Genomic DNA, 23235 nt, shown 5'->3' with positions numbered 1-23235 from the left:
AAAGGGACTTGTGTCAGCACAGAATGACTGTTCAAACCATGTACAGGCGTGACGTTGCCAATCCTTTATATGCACCTTCCCACCTGCTTAGTTTCTATCTATCTCCACCCTTCTCTGCCTCTATAAAAACCAAAGCTGTCAGAGGGGGCGTGGATATTGAGAGAAAACAAGCAGGTGGGAAGGTGTATATAAATGATTGGCCCTGCTGTGAAGCATTGAGCAGCGGTACTTAATTTAAAAAGGGACTGTCAGCACAGGATGACTGTTCAAAGGGGTTGTCCACTGCTCACCCAACCTTCTCAATTGCTTTATTCCCCTGTGCAAAATAAGTCTCTTTTGTTGCCCCTGCTGTTCCTGCGACATCAGTGCCTGCTCTCTTGGGTCTTGCAGGATGTTGTGCCACGTGAGCCCTGCACCCCGTTAGGTGCTGCTTCACTCTCCATTCCTTTGGATATGAATGACATTTGGCTGTAGTCATAGACCAGCAGCAGCTCTCACTTCCTTCAGATGAAATGGACACCTGGAAGAAGTGAGTAAAGCAGCTGCTTGTTATGCTATGTGAACCCTGTAGCCAAAGTCTCGCGGGCCCCAGGTGTTGATGTCGCAGGAACAGCACTGTCCATGGAAGGGAGTATAAACTATCATTTTACACGAAGGAAAATGGTAATTGATAAGGGTTCACATGTTAGATCCACTCGTCAGTGGATCCATCAGGGCTTGCATCTTAACCCTAGAACGCATACCCGGGGCCTCGCAGGCCCGCCCTGTTAATTGTTTTCTAGTTTCTGCAAGATTACTTTAGTTAGAATTTTGAAACTCTAGGTATTCCTCAGGAATATAGTTTTGTCATTTTTGTTTGAGTTATTCCATGTTATTTGCACACGGGCCTAAAAGGCCCCAGGTATGTGAAAAAGTAGATTTTTATGGTCATGCGTTCTAGGGTTAAGCATAACAAAAATAAATGGATTTGGACGTTTACACTGAGTGGGTCATTGACTTTAATGATGTGACTATTGGTTCTGTTGGACATAATTTTCGGCAGTATCGACCTTTTCCAGGACTTCTCTCCTGACCGTACACCACCAGGTAGTCCTTTTCATCCTTTATAGCAGGGCTGTCAAACTCACATGCACGGGGCCTAAATTAAAAACTTGGACAAAGTTGCGGGCCAACAAACTTAAATGGGTGGTCCCATGAACAAAGTACGTTTTAGTTAATAGATCTTACACTAAAATAAACACCATCACAAATGGGGCATACTGTAGTAATGTTATGTAAAAAGTATATAGCCTAATTTAAATATGCAATAACAGATAAACTTGAATTAATAAATAATACAGATAAAGTATGATGCCAACAAAATGCTCCCCAAACAGTATGATACCCCCACAACATGCACAGTATGATGACTCTACTTTGACCCCCAAACAACTGATCTCCATACAGTATTATAGTCCCCACATAGTCCTCCATACACTATAATGGCCTCACATAGTCCTCCATACAGTATAATGGGCCTCACATTAAAAAAATATATACTCCTCTCTCCCCATTCTCTGCTGCTCTGGTCTCCTTAGTGTCTTCTGCTGCTATGTACTGCTAGGCACAGCAGGCTCGATATAGTGACAGCACAGCAAGTGTGATGACAAAACGTCAGCTGACTACTCCCTATTCTATTATTGCTTTCAACTGTATCGACATCCAGGATGCTGATGCTGGCATTGTGGGCAAAATATATCACCCTGCGGTCCAGATTTGGCCATGTGTTCCTGTCCCCATTGAGTACATGAGAGGGTAAATGGCTCCTGCCACCCTCACCCAACAGTGGTTTTCCTGTCCTCATGTAGGACAGACAGACGAGAGGTGTGTGGATGTGTGAAGATCTTACAATCTAAAACTGGCTGAGGAGGATTGCGAGGTTCATCCTTCCCCCTCCTCCTGTCAAAGCCATTAAGAATATCTGCCAAATTCTGGACACCTTAATTGAAATCAAACAGCCCCCATTATAGTTGAGCTAAATTAGGTTCCATGACTGTCCTTGTGTCTGACATAATATAGGACTTCAGGGATGAATATCTCGACTTGTTCCTAGTATTATGTGAATGGTTCCCAAACAATGAGTGATTCTATATCTAAATTTGAAAAACATACTCCCTGTTCAGCCTCATCCCTAAAACACATTTTTTTTTTTTTTATAACTTTTGTTGGCATTTTTGGGTGGAAAACTAACAATACTAGTGGAAGTGGTCATCCGAGCGGGAGAAGGAGGTATGTGGGGTTAGGGGACCTTAGTCTTTGTCCCATTCCTTTACTTGGAGGCTTAGTGTTCATCGGGGTGGGGGCAGAGGGGGGATCGTGGGCACCATTGACTTAATCTGTCTAGGGCACCAAAAATACTTTGTCCCAGCCCGAACTACAGGGTATGACTCAACTCCAAAAAAGAAAGCCGATTGATGTGCTACATGTAATTGGAAACTACCAGAAGCATATAAGAAGCAGTTATATCCAGATTTCATTGCCACAATTGTCAGGAATAAACAATCCTCTTATGGCAGACATGATGTCGATGATAAGGGCAGAGGGGCAGAGCACGGTGTCCAATCTTGTTTCCCCTCAGCCAATCCAGATTATGCCCTGTCATAAGAGGACTCAAATGGAAGATATAGTTGAGCTCAAAAGAGGGTGAAGTTATACTATTCTAACTAAGACCTAGAAAAGGGAGTAAGTGAAACTGCAGTAGTTCCGGAAGAGAAGAAAAAAAAAAAAATACTACTTTTCGTCAGAAAATATGGATGAGCTGCTGCAGGCGGTTAGCAGCACCGTAAAAATTGAGGAAACTCATGATGCCCAGTCAATTCAGGATGAAATGTTTGTGGCCTTAGGACTCAAAGAAATAGGATCTTGTCAATAAGCACATTAAGACTATGATACTCGAGGAATAGGAGGATGCGGAGAAAAGGCTGGTTATACCAAAATATTTTAAAATCAGTCTCCCCTTTGAATCTGAGGCTATCATGGTTTGCGAAGAAATACAATCCTGAAAATTGATGTCCTGGTGGTTAGAGTGGCAAAAAACACATCTATCTTGTTTGAAGATTCCTCGAGCCTTAGAGACCCTATTGATAGGAAGGCAGAAGGTTTACTTAAAAGGACCTGGGAAGCCTCTGCTGCCATAATCAGGGCGAATACAACTGCCACCTCTGTGGTTAGATCTATGCATCGACGAACTGGAAAATCAATCAAGATGCCGAGAGAAGTTCTATTGGAACCTATCTCGAAATTGCAACAGGTTTCATGGCTGATGCTGCAGCAGAGTCTGTTAGATTCGTTGCTAGAAACAGTGCACTTTACAAATCAGTTCGACGGGCCATGTGGCTTAGAATCTGGTCTGTTACAACCATTCCAAGAACAAATCATGTTTAATTCCCTTCTCAGGTCTTTAAGTGTCCAGTCCGGTGCTAGATGAGATCCTCGGATAACAAAAAAGGTTTCCTGGAGGAAAGACCAAAGAGATTTCCTTTCTTTTGTAGATCCTGTCCATTTTAGAGACAGGACTAAAAGAGGAAAGACCTTCAGAGGGAGCTACACAAAGGGGGGTACAGGTAGAGGATCCCTGTTTGGTTCAGGCCCTAGCACAAGAAGACCATGATACCAGAGAGGTATAGGCAGTAGGCTTCGTTATGTTTTGAGGGGATGGCAGGAAATTACTCTAAATCATTGGGTACTGCACACTATTTTACAGGGCTACAAAACAGAATTTACCTAGTTTCCACCGGAAAGGTTTCAACTAACAACTACTCATTCCCCAAAGATCCTTCAAAGACTAATAAGGGACATAGGGAAACCATTAAAATTCGGAGCAATCATACCCATTCCTCAATCAGAATGATTCCAGAACCATCACTCAGCCTCTCCTCCAAAAAGAAACCCGCAGGCGACTTTCGAACTATAATAAACCTAAAACCCTTGAAACAGTGGGTTTCATACAAGAGATTCAGAATAGAATCAATAAGATTGGCAGTGTCCTTGATAAGGAAGAATGCGGTAATGTGTATTCTGGACTTAAAAGATGCCTATTACCATATAGCCATTCATCCCTCTCTTCAGAAGTACCTGCGGTTTGCAATAAAGGATCAGGATGTGATTCCGCACTTTCAGTTACAGTGCCTCCCATTTGGTCTACCCTCCACTCCGCATATCTTCACCAAACTGATTACCGAACTTGTGGCCTTTCTGAGAGAGACTTGAGTACTCATCATTCCATATCTGGACAGCTTCCTCTTAGTAGCAGACTCTATACAAGAATTGGAGAGCCATCTAGCTATTACCATCTCCTCTTTGAAGAGATTGGGCTGGATAATAAACTGGAAGAAGTCGGATTTAAGGTTATGTGCCCACGTAGCGTTTTACAAGCGTATTTGATGCGGAATTTCCGCAGCGGAAATGCTTGTAAAACGCTTGGTATTCCGCACCCCATGGTCCCCAATGAGAATCCGTAAGTTCTATGCCCATGCTGCGGATTTTTCCACAGCGTTTTTGATGCGCACAAAAATCCGCAGCATGTCAATTAATTTTGTGTTTCCGCATGCGGAATTGCCTTTGCAATGCAATAAAAAACGCAAGGCAATTCCGCATGTCGAAAACGCGCGATAAACGCATGCGTTTTTCCGGGAAAGGACATGCGGAAATGAAGCGCAAATTTTCCGCTTCATTTCCGCAACGTGGGCACATCCCTAAGTCCGGAAAGGCAAAAGGTTTTTCTAGGGGTCCTCTTGGATTTGCACTGCAATTCATCTTTGTTCCTCTACCTGCTTGGTTTCTGGAAGTAGATTTCAGTCCTTTCAAAGGAAATGACAAAGTTCTGTCAGATCTGCAATGAGTACTTTGGGTATTTAATGATATCCTGTATGCCCATTGTACGATGGAGCCAATACCATACAAGAGAGCTTCAGTAGGCAATTCTATCCTCCTGGGACAGATGGCTGTTGGGTCTAAACAAGAAAATAAGACTCTGCGACAGTAAAAAATTCCCTAATTTGGTGGATTTCTCTGAAAAATCTTCAGAGAGGAAGTCGCTGGGTATTGTTTCTCTGTGTCACAGCCACCACTGATGCAAATCTAGGCGGTTGGGGAGCTCAAATAGAGAGGATCAATACCTGCAGGGCATCAGGCCCATCAAGATTCTGTCAGAAACATCACAGTATAATTTTTTCCTTACTGTTGGGCCTGAAGCATTCTCTTCTCCAATCTTTGGCCTTAGAGATAGTCCCCTGGGCAAAAAGGACAGTTCTTTCACTCTTAGCAGTGCACCTAAAGGTATGGCAAAATCAGGTGGTGGGTTTCCTCAGCAGAGAGAGAATGCGGTCTTTGGAATGGGCGTTGAACACAGCAATGTTCCAAGAGTTAACTCAGCATTAGGGTGTCCCTCATGTGGATCTATTCGCCTCTAAGAAGAATGCAAAGGTAAAGAGATTATTTTCCCTACATCCAGGAGACAATCCTGTGGGGGGGTAGATGGATCTATCATGCGCCCTTCCACCATTTACCATTATAACGAAGGTACTAAGGAAAGTTCAAGGGGACTAGGCTAGAGTAATCTTGATAGGCCGAAAAGGAGCTGGTTTCCCGTTCTGAACAAGATGGCTCTGGAGAACCCCATCCGGCTACCTTTGAGAGATGTTTTCCTGTTTTAGGGCCCTCTACATTATCACAACATGAAGCTATTACATCTGTCAGCTTGGATCCTTAGAGCCAGAGCCTAAGGGCACAAGGCCTCTCAGATCCAGTAATATCTACAGTTCAGGAGAGTAGGAAGCTGGTAACCTCTGCCATATATGCCAAGGTTTGGAATACGTTTTGTTCTCAATACGAAGAAAACATCACAAACATCTCCAGTCCAAATATTCCAAAGATCTTAGACTTCCTTCAATCAGTGTTCAACAAAGGTCTGAAGCCTAGTACTCTGAATGTCAATTAGCTTTGAGCATCTTTTTTGATTACCCTCTGGCCAGTTATCCCTGGGTCACCAGATTCACTAAAGCTGTCATCAGGCTGAGGGCCACAATATTGATTTCCGTTCCCCCATTGGACTTAAACCTAGTGTTGAACGCTCTTTGTAAAGCCCCTTATGAGCCTTCAGATGAAGCAATCCTTAAAGATAACCTACCATCAAGATCAGGCATGATAAACTAAAGATGTGGGTATAAAGTCGCTGTTCTTCTGATTTAATAGTTGCATTCATTGTAGAAATGTGCAGCCTGGTGATTCTTTAATCAACAATAGAAGTTTTGGTGCAATAAGCTGTTTGTGTATCGGGGCGGGACTGTGGGTAGGGTCTTCATCTCTGCCACGACCCTCAGCTGCCTGTGGTATAAGGATCTACATACTGTTTAAAATTCCGTGCCGACGCAAACCTAGCCAAAGTGCATGTGTGACGCCCAGCTGCGCTTGGTATCACAAATCCTAGAAGGGTGTATTGAAGGATTCCTCCACCAGAGGGCTCTCTAAGCATTCACACACCTCCACCTTCCACCTCAGACCACCAGAGGGAGCCTGTTTTGGATATTTAAAGGGAAGGTGGAGCCAGGCAGCTCAGTGAGTGATTCAGCAAGTTCCTGCTCAGACACAAAAGCAATCAGTGCAGTCAAGCCAGAGCCTAGCAGTTCCTGCAGAAAGAGTTCAGTACAGTCTGTAGAGTGTGTCCAGACTAGAACTCACAGAGCTCAGGATAGAAAGCTAGGAGTGTGCCGACACTCTGAGAGCGGCGAAGAAGAGCAGTGTCCCGGCTGCAGTGTGTGTAGCCTAGTGAGGGCCCAGAGTAGGCCGAAGGCTAGTGGAAAGTGAGTAACATAGGGGGCAGAGGAGCTTAACCAGCTCACCCCGAAGTTATAGCGGACACCGGGTCCGAATCTACGTGGATCTCCATGACCAGTAGAAAACTACCGGAACCCCTGGCGAACTACATGTCCCAGGATCACCAAAAGCTGATACGTACCAGGGTCAGGAATCACAGAGACCCCAAAGAATAGGGAGAGTGATCTCCAACAGAAGGCCCTACCACAAGGTCGGCAGGTGCAGAACAGAGACTAAGTTAGGCCTAGCTCCAGGCAGGTCAGAAACTTACCACACAAAGACCAGAGACAGGAGGCCCTATCCCCGCTCCGTGGGGGGGGAAAATCCGGCAATGCACCCTTCACCCTATAGTGCTCCGGGATGTGCCTGAACTTCCATCAGTAAAAGGTACGGAAGTGACTATCGTGTCTGTCCCTGTTCTTGCTCTGACCCGGCGGGTCCCGTCTGTCCTGCATCCTTACATCATAAGCTGCCCTGAGGCCTAGCTCTACCTGTGGGGAGCTATACCACCAAGCTGCCTTACCACCGGCCTCAATGGACTGCCGCAGCGCTGGTGATTTTCACCAGATACCACAGGTGGCGTCACGAACTCTCCCATATAAACTATTCCCTTTTTGTTTTGTCCCTTTCTTTTTACTGACCACCCTGGGTCACGAACCGGGCCAGCCACCGTGATAATCCCCGCAAGCAGCCATCGGCCCGGCTGTCGAGTACCCCACGGCCCAGGGGGCGCGTCACATGCGGAGAGGAACGAATGCTCATCAGACAATGGTTTGTTCTAGCTTAACCCTCAACTATCAACTGATTTAGATAAAATGAATATGGCCATTTTGTGTCTACCTGTTTCTTTACTTATTAGTCACTCAACATCTTCCGTAACCTACTACTCTGCACATATATTTAAAGAGTGGGGAAGAGGTAGTAGAGGGATCTGCTGTAGAGACACTTACTCTTTTAGTAAGTGTTCTGCTATGTTACCCTCAGTGCTGGATTCTCAGCTGCCCTGCTTACTGCTGATACTTCTGACTATGTGAAAGAGTAAGCAGTATCTCCTCTTATCTGTGTATGCTGTGTATTGGATACAACATAGTAGTAAGACTTTATGTATCATAGTGCCGTAATCCTTTTTTCTTTTGTCCATTCTTTTCTAGTTTTCTAAATGTACCCAGTCATAAATGTTCTCAATCACTGACATCAATAGTCTTGGCAGAACATGCAGGTATCAGTGCTGAGGTCATTGCTTTCCTGCAGCATATATAGCACGTCATCACTATAGGACAGGGATGTGAAACTCAAATACACAGGGGTCCAAAATTAAAAACTTGGACAAAGTCTCTGGCCAACCTTGATATTTCTAAAAAAAAAATGTCTAAAATTGAAGTTTTTCCTTATCAAATAAAACAATGAATCTTTTCATATGGAAACAAACTTAAAGGGGTTATCCAAAGAGCAAAGTACATTTTAATTAATAGATCTTAGAATAAAATAAACAGATAATCACAAATGGGGCATTCTGGAATAATATATGTAATGTAAGAGCAGTAAAAAGCATATGACCCAGTGGCCTAATCTAAATATGCAATAAAGGATAAAAAAAAACCCTTAAATTAATAAATACAGTAGGATGCCAACAAATTTACCCCCCAAACACAGTATGATACTCCCACAGTGAATTAGTCCACAGTACCCTCCACACGCACAGTATGATGACCCTACTGTACTCCACAGAAAAGTATAGTGACTCCCAAACAACTGATCCCCACACAGCCCTCCATACAGTATAACGGCCCCACATAGTCCTCCATACAGTATAAAGGCCCCACATAGTCCTCCATACAGTATAATGGCCTCACATAACCTTTATAGAGGACTAACAGTCCACATTACCTTCCATACAGTATAATGGGCCCCACATAGTCCTCCATACAGAATAATGGGCCTCACATAGTCCTCCATACAGTATAATGGGCCTCACATAGCCCTTCATACAGTATAATGGACCCACATAGTCCTCCATACAGAATAATGGCCCCACATAGTTCTTCATACAGTATAATGGTCCCCACATAGTCCTCCCTACAGTATAATGGGCCCCACATAGTACTTCATACAGTATAATGGGCCCCCCACATAGTCCTCTATACAGTATAACGGCACTACATTGCCCTTCATACAGTATAGTGGGTCCCACATAGTCCTCCATACAGTATCATGGCCCCACATAGTCCTCCATACAATTTAACGGCCTCACATTGCCTTCCATACAATATAATGGTCCCACATTGCCTTCCACGGGCAAGAGTTTGACATGTGTGCTGTAGGACAAGTCAAAATTACTCTTATGATCACTGATGCGCCTGCATTCTTGTGAGTGAGGATTTACCACAACAATTCCCGACAAATACCCTTTAACTGCATTTTTAACAGGTAACACATATTTTGCAAAAAAGTTAAAAGCAAAACCTCTGACATTATATATCGGGTGACATAAATATATAACAGGTTGAAGGTCTGCATTTCTTTTAGACCTGTAAATTCCATATGGTTTTATCCTGAAAAAACTAAGATCAAGGAGAGAACTGTCTCAGCAGACCAGTAATGCTATTATCACTAAGCACAAACTGTCTGATGTTGGTCTTCTCAAACTCCTGAGGCTGGCATCTCCATTGACGTGTCTCCTAGTTGTTGGTGAGGCACAGATGGGGAAGCCGTTTTCGCAGTAGTGATCATATATTTCACAGTCCTTTCTTTAGCTGCTGAAATTTGGTTAATCAACATAATTGTCTATTTCTATACCTTGTGACAAAGTCTCCAGCAAAATGCTGGAGGGGAGGTATATTTCACTGACCCTATTAGCTTCAGTAATTTGAAACCCAGAAGTTTTGCTAAGTGCTGTGAGGGGTCAAGCTGACATTTTAAGGGGTGGGTTTTTGAGAACAACCATAGAGCGGGTGGGAGGTTGTTCTCCATATCTCCACCCCAGGGTGTGGTCTGCGGTTTAAATAGACGGCTTGCTGAGGCATTCAGTGTTTAGTGTCTATGGAGAGGTTAGCTCCAGAGAGGTGGTCGTGGTTTGTTGGTAACCTGAACCGTTTGTTTGCTAAACCCTGAGCGGGCGGATCCCCGCTACTACAAGGACTGTGCTTTGTGTTTTGTTTTCCTTTTTGCCCAAAGGGCAGTGTTTATTTTTACTTCACCATGGTTTATGTCGCCTGTATAATAAACCAGGGAAGGATTTAAAGAGACAGTGTTTCTGTGTCTGCCTCCGTGTACAGCTCAGCGAGCCGATCTACACGATCGTATTTTTGGTTCGAGTGCTGTCCGTGAAAAAAAATTAGACAGAACTTAAATCAATGTTATTCAATGGGGCAGTGCAGATGGGTGATTTTTTTCACTGACTGAATCTGTGTATGAAAAAACTTGCAGCATGCAGTAGTTTCTTCTGTAAATTGAATGAGACTCACTCATTCAAGTCTATGAGTGTGAGAAAAAAAATCAGATGCCATATGGAGCCACAGTATAGAAAATTATTTTCTCTGATACATTTCAATTCTGTAACATAGGAAACTATAAATGGTCTTGTAAATGATTAATAGCCGCTGCTGTAAAGAAGTGGATTGCATATGAGTGACAAGTGAGAAAGAAATTGTCCCAACTTTCTGGATGAAACTCTGAATGATTTTTCAAATGCTTGTATGAACCTACCCTAAAAAAGGCAAATTGTGAGATTTTTAATTTGAGCATCAGCTTCCACTACCAATAGTGGGGCCCAGCCATTATATTGGTATATTTGGTGTGGCCCCATTAGAAAAAGTTTGAGAAGCCTTGATTTAAAGGGTACATGACTATTTCAAAAGACCATAGCATCCCGACTTCAACAGATCGAAATGCTATTAAGAATTTTGTGCCTCATAGACTGGGCAAAAACCTTCCATGATGTGCTTAAAAGAGAAAGCTAAATTGCATGGTGAGACACAGCCATTACGCAGTACACAGCAGGGGCACATTTATAAGATTATCTCAGCACAGGAACATTTTTGTTTATACATCTAATTGTGGAACTTATTATTCCAAGATCTATTGATTAAAATGTACTTTATTTGTAGGAAAACCCCTTTAAGATTTGTCTTCTCTAGAACTAAGGGACCTGGGTCTTCTCCTGGAAAACAAACCCATAGCATTATCCCTCCACCAGTGCACATTTCTGTGCTAATGTTAATGCCAAATGAGGCCTGGAACTCCAGAACTATGAGTGACAACTTTTTTAAGTGGAATTTAAAGTAGTTTTAGTAATACAATATTTAAAGGCAATTTAACATTGAGCACCTTGTTTCACATTTTTGCAGCCCATCTTAACTGCATGTTGTATGTGTGTTTTTATTAAACTTTTATTAATATATTTATACTGTGTATGTATATGTGTGTGTATATATATAAATTAATATATTTATACTGTGTGTATATATAGTTTATTTATTTATTTAAGTATATTAGAGTTGGTGAGTATGGGTTGACATGACCCTGGACCTGGTCCATCGACCATGTCCGTAGTCTGGCTGCTCGACGGGAGCCCTGTGAATCGCCTCCTACCTCCTGACATCTGCAGCTCTTCTTTACATTAACCAGCCTGCCTCAATGTCACATATGTGTGATGCTGCAATGATGACATTGCCCCAGGCAGACTAATCAAAAGAAGATCCATGGATGCCTGGAGGTAAGAGGCGGTTCTCAGAACTCCCACCCAGCGGCCACAGACTACTGATGTGACTCATGGACCAAGTCCTATGAACTGATTTGCACCAAGTTTTAGAGAAATGTAAAAATTCTGCTACAAAGTAAGAATGCTTTAAAAAATACAAATGTTAATAGTTTATTTTCGTTATCAATCAACAAAATGCAAGACCATTTTTGAAGGAACTAGGCAGGGAGGTTTTTCCAAACAACTTGGAGGACTAACCACAGATCTTCTATGGATGTAGGTTTGTGCAAAACCTTCTGTGTCTTCATGTTATCGAAGACAGACTTGATACTGTTGAGATCATGGTCTGTGGGGGCCATATTACCACTTCCAGGACTCCTTGTTCTTTATGCTGAAGATAGTTCTTAATTACGTTAGCAGTATGTTTGGGGTTGTTGTCCTGCTGCAGAATATATTTGGAGCCAGACGCCTCCCTGATGGTATTGCATGATGTACAATTATCTGTCTGTATTCACTTTGATGGGCTGGGAAAGAACTACGGTAACTATAACTAATGTATGATATTCATTTGAAAACACTGTTGCCTTGATGCTATCTGACCACTAGATGGCAGCTTTGTCCAACTTCTCAACATATTTAGTAAAAAGAAAAGCTTTTGCATATGAGCTTGAATCCGTAATTTATGCCGTTACAGGGATTTGCACCTCTCTTGGACACAGCTGACGTCCGTATACTTTATTGCATCTCTAATTTGTTGTTTTGATATTTTCTTTCTATCATTTTCCATTATCATTATAATTGTATTGGTGAGGTAGCCTGAAAATGATGTATTATTTGTGTGTGTTCCTTGGCTTTGAGTCACATTGTGTTTCTTTTTAATTTTTTATTTGTCCTAAGGCAACTGAAAGTTTCTGCTCATTGACATCATTATCTGGCAGAATCTGAATTATAGGGCATGATCTATGCCAATATTCCCCACCATCAAAAATTCCCATTTGGCCGTGCTCCAGAAGAGATCAGATGGACACCTGTTATGTATGAAGCCATGAAAAGTCATCATATGCCATCCTACCTTTTATTTTTTATTTTTTGCAGACGTTTAAGATTCCATTTGATGTGTGTTCAAATTTCGGGAGCACAGTAACAAGAAAAGAGATGGAATGAACAAAACTGCAAGCTGTCTTAGAGCATCAATCTACTTCGAGAACCCAAGAGAGAAATGTAGGGATTTATGTCATTATTAATATAATTTCTGTACTATATTGTGGAAAGATGGAAGACATTCTTACATCTGGGAAGATGCACATTTTACGTTTTGAATTGACACCTCTGACCTGTACCAGTTCTCCACTCATTGGTCATAGAAATACTTTGGGGATCTTCACATGGAGGGTTGTTTCTTCATGCCGGAGCAACTGTCTATAGAATGGCTCCCACTGTTTTAAATGGGAAATCCATGTTGCCATTCGTACACTAAGGCCACGGCCCCACTAGCAGTATTCGGTCAGTATTTTTTCTCAGGAGTGGGAGCCAAAACCAGGTGAGGAACAATCAGAGAAAAAGGTATAATAGAAACAAGTCACCAATTCTGCATTTATCACCTGCTCCTGGTGTTGTCTCCCACTCCTGAGAAAAATACTGACCAAATACTGATACTGGGGCCGTGGCCTTGGAATCCAAGTCGATGTAATGATGAAATAGACATTATTTTTACGCGTTTCGTGGTGATCACACCACTTCCTCTGGACTGACGTATAGACCATAGATCACCACGAAACGCGTAGAAATAAAGTCTATTTCATCATTACATGGACTTGGATTCCTCTGGTACATAATTCTGACAGGCGAGCAGCGCTGTCTGATGCCCCATTCTCTTCACCCAACAAAGGATCATTGCTTCAGAGGTTTGCTGCAGCCGCCAATGCTAAGCACAGTGCTTGTGTCTTACACAACCCTAATAAGTGAGTGAATTTGAATTATCTTTCATGAATATTCCTTTTATCGCGGATAAGACCCTATGTGCGCTCTATATTCCTTCTAGTTACCTTGTTTCACAGATGTGTGAGACTCTATGAGACAGGACGTGGAGATTTCACATGGATGTGTGAATGCACCTTTAGTTTTTACTATCAATGTTTCATACGTTTTTGTCATATGCCCCTCAAAACTGATGATGGAGGCTTTACAAACTTCTCAGGAAAAACGGACAGGAATAGGGTGTAACAAGGTTGGCATCGGTGGCTGTCCGGGTTTTTTTTTACGCCACGTCTCAGTTTTTTCCTTTTTTTGGGACACTCATTCCTCAAAAAAACACTGATTTGAGAACAGCCCCATCTGCGACAAACATGGATAGAATATGTGGATGAAACACAGATATCTGAAGGAGTCTTAGGCTAAGGTGAGTAGAAAAAGGTATATGTGTATAGTTCATGTTGCAGGTTATAGTATAGGCCAAGAACATCGCATCTGATATTTTTGGAGGAAGAAAAGGAAAAGTAGGGAGTCAGAGATCAACCATTCAACGTCTGGTTTCGTATACTTACTGCTGACTTATCCATAAAGCATTGACTGCAAAGAGATGGTGTCATCCATAGTCCTTCCCAAATAACCCTACACCATGACTCTGCACTGTCATCCCTTTGTGACATTAATCTTTTGCTTACTAGTGATAATGAAGTGAAACATTGAATTTCACGGTAGACTGTAAAATGAGATGTTTTTCTAGATTCTGTCTGCAGTGTGGCTGTATGACCACCAGATGGCAGCACATGAGACCATGTCACTCATATTATTTCCTATGCAGAACAAAATACGTACAACTTGCAGTTATTGCTAAAAAATACGGTATGGATGAGGATGTATTCTACTGAGCATAATCATTGCGGTACTACCGTACCAAGAGGGCATAAAGTATTTCGGAATCTTCCAGATCCTAATGGATGAGCTTATCAATAGAGATTAGTATAGATGAGGGGAGCCAGGGGAATAATATAATTGACAAGTTGGGGCTAAATTATCTTCAATATCCATAGTATTAAGCAACTTTGGCCACGACACAGGCCAAATACTGCTACGTGTTACTGCTACATCAAAGCATAATGAGGGTACAGCGACCGTAATGAGAAAATCACAAGACATCCAACTTGGTCCAGCCTAAGAATATACTGGAAATTGCTGGTGGGCACATTAAAAGTATATATTTTGAAAATACAGTAAACCTGATTACTACTAAATATTATGTATACATTAAATCCACTTACATTGTACAGTTCATTGCATTTTTAGGATCCAATGATCCTGTTGATTTTTTAGAATAGACTTTTTGACAGCAGTGGTCAGGGGATGTTAAGGGTTATTCTCAGATAGGAAAAGTTATCCCTTATCCAAAAGATAGTGGATAACATACTGATTGCTGGGGGTTGGGAACCAGGCTCTGCAGAGCCCAGTCTTGAATGGATGCTTGACCTCCGCTTCATTCATTGCCTATGGGACTGCTGGAGAAAGATGAATACAGTCCTCTGATATTTACGGCACTCTCACAGGCAATGAATGGAGTGAAGTTTGAACATGTGCACCTCCGATCCATTCAAGAAGGGTCTCTGCAGAGTCTGGTTCTTCCCGGGATCCAGAGCCCTTTTCTTAGGATCATTGATGCTTCTTGCAGTATACGATCACCCCAGATCTCCCAGTCTGTACTGGACTCTACCCAGCCTGTGCTCTAACCTGCCTGTTCCTGTATTCCCCGGTGTGGGTCAACAGCCGTGTCCGGGGTCTGACCTGGAGTCGCACCTGGTCCCTCTGCTCGGTTTCTCCCTGGTGCACGGCGTCGTAGCCGTCGTGCTACCTGGGTCCGATCGGGTTGATACTTAGTTACGCAGACGTCCTTCCTAATGGTAGGGTTACACTCTAAATGCACAAATCATCTATAAAACGCAAGGATGATGTTGGATAGATGGTACTTTACACCATATAGATTATCGCAGATCTACCGCAACTCCCCAGGCGTGTGCAGGAGGTGCGGAGACGCTAACGCAGACATGATGCTTATCTGGTGGAGCTGCGACAAAGTAAAACAACTATGGGACGTAATCTCCTATTTAATATCTCAAATTAGCAGAATCCCAATCCAAATCATTAAGGAGCCTGCACTTCTTGCCATTGACCTGGATTTATTTCCGTACGAATTTCGAACAGTGATCGTGCAGATCCTCACAGCTACAAAAATAAAAATAGCAGGTTATTGGATAAAATCCTAAATGTCCATCACTAGCTGAAATCATAGCATTATTAAATGATAACTGCCTTTCTGGGAGAATAATTGCCTTATCTACTAACAACTCGCTATCATTCCTTAAAAAAAATGGGATAGTTGGCTATCATTCAGACTAAATACTGTGAATATAAAGATGTAAAGTGGTACTATGTGTAATGTGTGTGTAACATACCTGGTGGCGGGCTTGAAGAAGAGGGGGCGCAAGCGGGGGGGGTACTGTAACATACCTGGTGGCGGGCTTGCATGGTGCACCATCTCTCACTATGCAAGATCGCAAACTTGATCTTCAGTCCAGTCTGCTAGCCTGGCTTCTATTCATGCTGTCTGTTTGTCTCTGTTCTGACTGCTTAGGGCGGCGGCCCGGTTACTTCCTGTTTCTTGTAGCTGCTGTGGGCACACCCCTAATGCGTCCTCAGCCTATTGCTGTCTGTCACTGGATATTTAAACCAGCTCCACCTGGAAGCTGATGCCTGAGCAACTCTAACATTCAGTGTGCTCCTTGACTCTGAATGTGCCAGGTCCTGTTCTGTTCTTGCCTGTCCGCCAACCTGGGGGCTGTACTCCCAGGCCTGTCTGAACTATCTCCTAGCCTGTTGTCTGTCCGCCTTCCTGAAGGCTGTATTTCCAGGCCAGTCTGAATACGCTCCTAGCTTGTTCGTCCCGCCTTCTGGGGGCCGCATACCCAGACTCGCTCCTGTATCTCGCTGCAGTGTCAGTTCCTGTCTGAACACTCAGTTCCTGTCTGAACACTCTCCTAGTCTGTTATCTGTTTTTCTCTATGTCCATACCTTCCCTTTTTCTGCAGAATCTGAACCTGCACCTAACTCCTACTCGTTGTCGCTGTACTTCCGTTTGTGAGTTTGGAGTCCACTCGTTACTTCTTTGTAAGTACCTTGTGTGTATCTGGTTCTGCCTTTCCCTTCCAGTCTGTTCCGTGTGAACAGAGCCCTGTCCCCTCTGCTCTCTCTTTGCTCACCGCTTTGGCGGTTTTCCCCTTGCTCTGCCTTGCTTACCGCCCCGGCGGTTTATCTCTGCTCTGCCTTACTTACCGCTCTGGCGGTTCCTGCCCGCTCAGCCTTGTCTACCGCATCTGCGATTTCGCTCTGCTCAGCCCTGTCCACCGCGCCTGCGGTTTCGCTCTGCTCAGCCCTGTCCACCGCACCTGTGGTTTCGCTCTGCTAAGCCTTGTCCACCGCACCTGCGGTTTCGCTCTGCTCAGCCTTGTCCACCGCACCTGCGGTTTCTCTCTGCTCTGCCTTGTCCACCGCACCTGCGGTTTCGCTCTGCTCAGCCTTGTCCACCGCACCTGCGGTTTTGCTCTGCTCAGCCTTGTCCACCGCACCTGCGGTTTCGCTCTGCTCAGCCGTGTCCACAGCACCTACGGTTTCACTCTGCTCAGCCCTGTCCACCGCACCTGCGGTTTCGCTCTGCTCAGCCGTGTCCACAGCACCTACGGTTTCACTCTGCTCAGCCCTGTCCACCGCACCTGCGGTTTCGCTCTGCTCAGCCTTGTCCACCGCACCTGCGGTTTCGCTCTGCTCAGCCTTGTCCACCGCACCTGCGGTTTCGCTCTGCTCAGCCGTGTCCACCGCACCTACGGTTTCGCTCTACTCAGCCGTGTCCACCGCACCTGCGGTTTCGCTCTGCTCAGCCTTGTCCACCGCACCTGCGGTTTTGCGTTACTCTGCTTGATTACCGCATCTGCGGCTCTGAACCCGTCTCCCAGTCTGTACTGGACTCTACCCAGCCTGTGCTCTAACCTGCCTGTTCCTGTATTCCCCGGTGTGGGTCAACAGCCGTGTCCGGGGTCTGACCTGGAGTCGCACCTGGTCCCTCTGCTCGGTTTCTCCCTGGTGCACGGCGTCGTAGCCGTCGTGCTACCTGGGTCCGATCGGGTTGATACTTAGTTACGCCCCTCCAGGCACTCTCCGGTTCATGGCACAGTGGGATCACTAATCACGCACACGCCAGTCAGTCCGGGCTTGTGCATAACAGTGTGGATATGATTAATCTGTTGTCATCACTAGTGTTGAGCGATACCTTCCGATATCGGGAAATATCGGATCGGATTGGATCGGACCGATACCGAAAAAGTATCGGATATCGCCGATTCCGATACCGGAAACCAATGCAAGTCAATGGGACATAAATATCGGAATTAAAATAAACCCTTTCTTTCCTTGTAGGTTATTTCTACATGAAGGAAAACAACTAAGAATAATGTAGAATGTATTGGGGGAGGTGGGGGAGACAATAAAGGCATAGAGGTTTAGCCCAGTCAAATGGAATAGCAGGAATTAATATTTTTTTATTATGTTCTGAGTTACGGAAATATTAACTATGTTAAGTATTTTTATATTTTGTCAGATATTTATGTTTCACTACTTCCATGCTCTTCACCTTCTTTTTTACTTCTCCCACACTTTCTCCTTCATCATCCTCAGCATCTTTTTCATCCACTTCTTCTTCACCTTCTTCTTCTTCACCTTCTTCGTATTATTCTTTTTTTTACATTCTTCATATTCTACTTCTTCATCTTCTTCATATTCTTCTTCTTCATCATATTCTTATTTGTGACAGGCATTCCTGTAGTTGTTATCTATAAAAGGTTGGACATTACACCTTTCGTTCTGCCCGTCACAAAAGATTTACAACAGGATTTGTCCGCGTTCAGTTTGGCCTGCAGCAGCAGGTCTTTTCCAGGGGCACCACGAGGAGGAACGGACTCACCCCCATACACTGCTTAGTCATCTTCTGCTTATAATTTAGATATTATCTTTTGCTCTGATTTTTAGTCTTATGCTTAATGTTCTTCCGCTTTTTGTTCTGCAGCTTCTTGTATTTCTGCTTCTTGGTTTTCTGTCTCTTGTTTTTCTGTATCTTGGTGCTTGTCTTCTCTTCTTTGTCTTCTTGGTCAACTTCTTCAGGGTCATCTTCTTGGTCTTCTTCGGGGTGGTCTTCAGGGTCGTCGTCTTCGGGGGTCCTCGTCTTCGGGGTCCTCGTCTTCTTCGGGTTGGTCTTCTGGGTCCTCGTCTTCGGGGTCCTCGTCTTCTTCGGGGTGGTCTTCAGGGTCCTCGTCTTCTTCGGGGTGGTCTTCAGGGTCCTCGTCTTCTTCGGGGTGGTCTTCAGGGTCCTCGTCTTCAGGGTCATTGTCTTCGGGGTCCTCGTCTTCTTAGGGTTGGTCTTCAGGGTCCTCGTCTTCAGGGTCCTCGTCAGGGAGATCCAGAGTGATTACCAAGAACCATTTCAAAAAGCTTGAACTTGGAAATGTAGCAGAAGGTACAAGAAAGCTGAGGAACTACCGAGGACCAGCTGACGGTACTGGAACCCGGATGGATAGCAGAAGGTACAAGAGCCAATGGAACTACCGAGGACCAGCTGATGTTACTGGAACTCGGTTACTAAGCAGGAGGTACCTGTGCCAGAAAGCACTACCAAGGACCAGCAGACGTTGGTGGAACTTGGATACCGAGAAGGAGGCACCTAATCCAAAGGCACTGCCGAGAACCAGCTGACGGTACTGGAACCCGGATGGGTAGCAGAAGGTACAAGAGCCAATGGAACTACCGAGGACCAGCTGATGTTACTGGAACCCGGATGGGTAGCAGAAGGTACAAGAGCCAATGGAACTACCGAGGACCAGCTGATGTTACTGGAACTCGGTTACTAAGCAGGAGGTACCTGTGCCAGAAAGCACTACCAAGGACCAGCAGACGTTGGTGGAACTTGGATACCGAGAAGGAGGCACCTAATCCAAAGGCACTGCCGAGAACCAGCTGACGGTACTGGAACCCGGATGGGTAGCAGAAGGTACCCATGTAAAAAAAAAGTTCAAGGCCGCGAGCCGGCCGCAGTTACCAAAACCCACAGTCCTACAGAGGGTGCTTGTCCTATTGGCACTATGGAACCAGCCTTCATTGCCAGATCCCGCAGCCCACATAGGAGTCACCTAAACTGCAGGCACCATAGAGTCGGCTAACCCGACCGCAACACGACAGGACAACGCATTGGAGGCAAAGTGACGTTGACACTACCCGGAAACAGCTGGCGTGCTGGAACCAGGCTGGGCAGGAGGGAGTACCCGTGCCAAAGACACTGCCGAGAACCAGCTGACGGTACTGGAACCCGGATGGGTAGCAGAAGATACAAGAGCAAATGGAACTACCGAGGACCAGCTGATGTTACTGGAACCCGGATGGGTAGCAGAAGGTACAAGAGCCAATGGAACTACCGAGGACCAGCTGATGTTACTGGAACTCGGTTACTAAGCAGGAGGTACCTGTGCCAGAAAGCACTACCAAGGACCAGCAGACGTTGGTGGAACTTGGATACCGAGAAGGAGGCACCTAATCCAAAGGCACTGCCGAGAACCAGCTGACGGTACTGGAACCCGGATGGGTAGCAGAAGGTACCCATGTAAAAAAAAAGTTCAAGGCCGCGAGCCGGCCGCAGTTACCAAAACCCACAGTCCTACAGAGGGTGCTTGTCCTATTGGCACTATGGAACCAGCCTTCATTGCCAGATCCCGCAGCCCACATAGGAGTCACCTAAACTGCAGGCACCATAGAGTCGGCTAACCCGACCGCAACACGACAGGACAACGCATTGGAGGCAAAGTGACGTTGACACTACCCGGAAACAGCTGGCGTGCTGGAACCAGGCTGGGCAGGAGGGAGTACCCGTGCCAAAGACACTGCCGAGAACCAGCTGACGGTACTGGAACCCGGATGGGTAGCAGAAGATACAAGAGCAAATGGAACTACCGAGGACCAGCTGACGGTACTGGAACCCGGATGGGTAGCAGAAGGTACAAGAGCCAATGGAACTACCGAGGACCAGCTGATGTTACTGGAACTCGGTTACTAAGCAGGAGGTACCTGTGCCAGAAAGCACTACCAAGGACCAGCAGACGTTGGTGGAACTTGGATACCGAGAAGGAGGCACCTAATCCAAAGGCACTGCCGAGAACCAGCTGACGGTACTGGAACCCGGATGGGTAGCAGAAGATACAAGAGCAAATGGAACTACCGAGGACCAGCTGACGGTACTGGAACCCGGATGGGTAGCAGAAGATACAAGAGCAAATGGAACTACCGAGGACCAGCTGACGGTACTGGAACCCGGATGGGTAGCAGAAGGTACAAGAGCCAATGGAACTACCGAGGACCAGCTGATGTTACTGGAACTCGGTTACTAAGCAGGAGGTACCTGTGCCAGAAAGCACTACCAAGGACCAGCAGACGTTGGTGGAACTTGGATACCGAGAAGGAGGCACCTAATCCAAAGGCACTGCCGAGAACCAGCTGACGGTACTGGAACCCGGATGGGTAGCAGAAGATACAAGAGCAAATGGAACTACCGAGGACCAGCTGACGGTACTGGAACCCGGATGGGTAGCAGAAGGTACAAGAGCCAATGGAACTACCGAGGACCAGCTGATGTTACTGGAACTCGGTTACTAAGCAGGAGGTACCTGTGCCAGAAAGCACTACCAAGGACCAGCAGACGTTGGTGGAACTTGGATACCGAGAAGGAGGCACCTAATCCAAAGGCACTGCCGAGAACCAGCTGACGGTACTGGAACCCGGATGGGTAGCAGAAGATACAAGAGCAAATGGAACTACCGAGGACCAGCTGACGGTACTGGAACCCGGATGGGTAGCAGAAGATACAAGAGCAAATGGAACTACCGAGGACCAGCTGACGGTACTGGAACCCGGATGGGTAGCAGAAGGTACAAGAGCCAATGGAACTACCGAGGACCAGCTGATGTTACTGGAACTCGGTTACTAAGCAGGAGGTACCTGTGCCAGAAAGCACTACCAAGGACCAGCAGACGTTGGTGGAACTTGGATACCGAGAAGGAGGCACCTAATCCAAAGGCACTGCCGAGAACCAGCTGACGGTACTGGAACCCGGATGGGTAGCAGAAGGTACCCATGTAAAAAAAAAGTTCAAGGCCGCGAGCCGGCCGCAGTTACCAAAACCCACAGTCCTACAGAGGGTGCTTGTCCTATTGGCACTATGGAACCAGCCTTCATTGCCAGATCCCGCAGCCCACATAGGAGTCACCTAAACTGCAGGCACCATAGAGTCGGCTAACCCGACCGCAACACGACAGGACAACGCATTGGAGGCAAAGTGACGTTGACACTACCCGGAAACAGCTGGCGTGCTGGAACCAGGCTGGGCAGGAGGGAGTACCCGTGCCAAAGACACTGCCGAGAACCAGCTGACGGTACTGGAACCCGGATGGGTAGCAGAAGGTACAAGAGCCAATGGAACTGCCGAGAACCAGCTGGCGGTGCTGGAGCCCAGGGTAAATACTAAAAACAGAAGAGCCAGAGGTGTATTTGGAGGAGGTTTTAAATCCGTACTACAGTGGATGTGGACAAAGCAGGAGAATTTGCCGGACACACAGCTGGGGATCAGCTGACGTTACTGAATCCCAATAACACTGGAGCAAGCGTTGACTGTGCAGACGGCACTTCTGAGCAGCAACTAGCGGTATTGGAGCCCAGGGTAAATACTAAAAACGGAGGAGCCAGAGGTGTAATTGGAGCAAGTTTTAAATAAGTAGCACAGTGAATATGGACAGAGCAGGAGAAATTGCCGTGAACACAGCAGGGGAACAGCTGACGTTACCGAACCCCAATAACACCGCAGCAAGTGTTGACTGTGCAGACGGCACTTCCGAGCGCCAACTGGCGGTGCTGGAGCCCAGGGATAAGAATGAAAACAGAGGAGCCAGAGGTGTAATTCGAGCAACTTTAAAATGTGTAGTACAGTGGATGTGGACAGAGCAGGAGAAATTGCCGTCCGCACAGCAGGAGAACAGCTGACGTTACTGAACCCCAATAACACGGCAGCAAGTGTTGACTGTGCAGACAGCACTTCCGAGCGCCAACTGGCGGTGTTGGAGCCCAGGGTAAATACTAAAAACGGAGGAGCCAGAGGTGTAATTGGAGCAAGTTTTAAATAAGTAGCACAGTGAATATGGACAGAGCAGGAGAAATTGCCGTGAACACAGCAGGGGAACAGCTGACGTTACCGAACCCCAATAACACCGCAGCAAGTGTTGACTGTGCAGACGGCACTTCCGAGCGCCAACTGGCGGTGCTGGAGCCCAGGGATAAGAATGAAAACAGAGGAGCCAGAGGTGTAATTGGAGCAACTTTAAAATCTGTAGTAGTGAGAATGTGGACAGAGCAGGAGAAATTGCCGTCCGCACAGCAGGGGAACAGCTGACGTTACTGAACCCCAATAACATGGTAGCAAGTGTTGACTGTGCAGACAGCACTTCCGAGCGCCAACTGGCGGTGCTGGAGCCCAGGGATAAGAATGAAAACAGAGGAGCCAGAGGTGTAATTGGAGCAACTTTAAAATCTGTAGTAGTGAGAATGTGGACAGA

General features: G+C 45.6%; 1 long non-coding RNA gene across 1 annotated transcript in view; it reads left to right on the top strand.

Annotated features, from left to right (window-relative positions):
* The first annotated feature begins 6599 nt into the window (after positions 1–6599).
* Positions 6600–23235, top strand: part of LOC141271061 (uncharacterized) — a 38092-nt gene continuing 21456 nt past the window's right edge. Inside the window, exons 1-2 of the long non-coding RNA XR_012321816.1 lie at positions 6600–7239; positions 12647–12772. This is a non-coding gene — a long non-coding RNA (uncharacterized lncRNA). The remainder of the gene's footprint in view (positions 7240–12646; positions 12773–23235) is intronic.

This window comes from Phyllobates terribilis, unplaced genomic scaffold (assembly GCF_046119375.1).
Source record: "Phyllobates terribilis strain yellow unplaced genomic scaffold, ASM4611937v1 Scaffold_5__5_contigs__length_657084704, whole genome shotgun sequence".
In the NCBI taxonomy this organism is placed as follows: domain Eukaryota; kingdom Metazoa; phylum Chordata; class Amphibia; order Anura; family Dendrobatidae; genus Phyllobates; species Phyllobates terribilis.
Note: the sequence above shows the minus strand (reverse complement) of the source record. Positions and strands in the feature narration are given on the sequence as shown.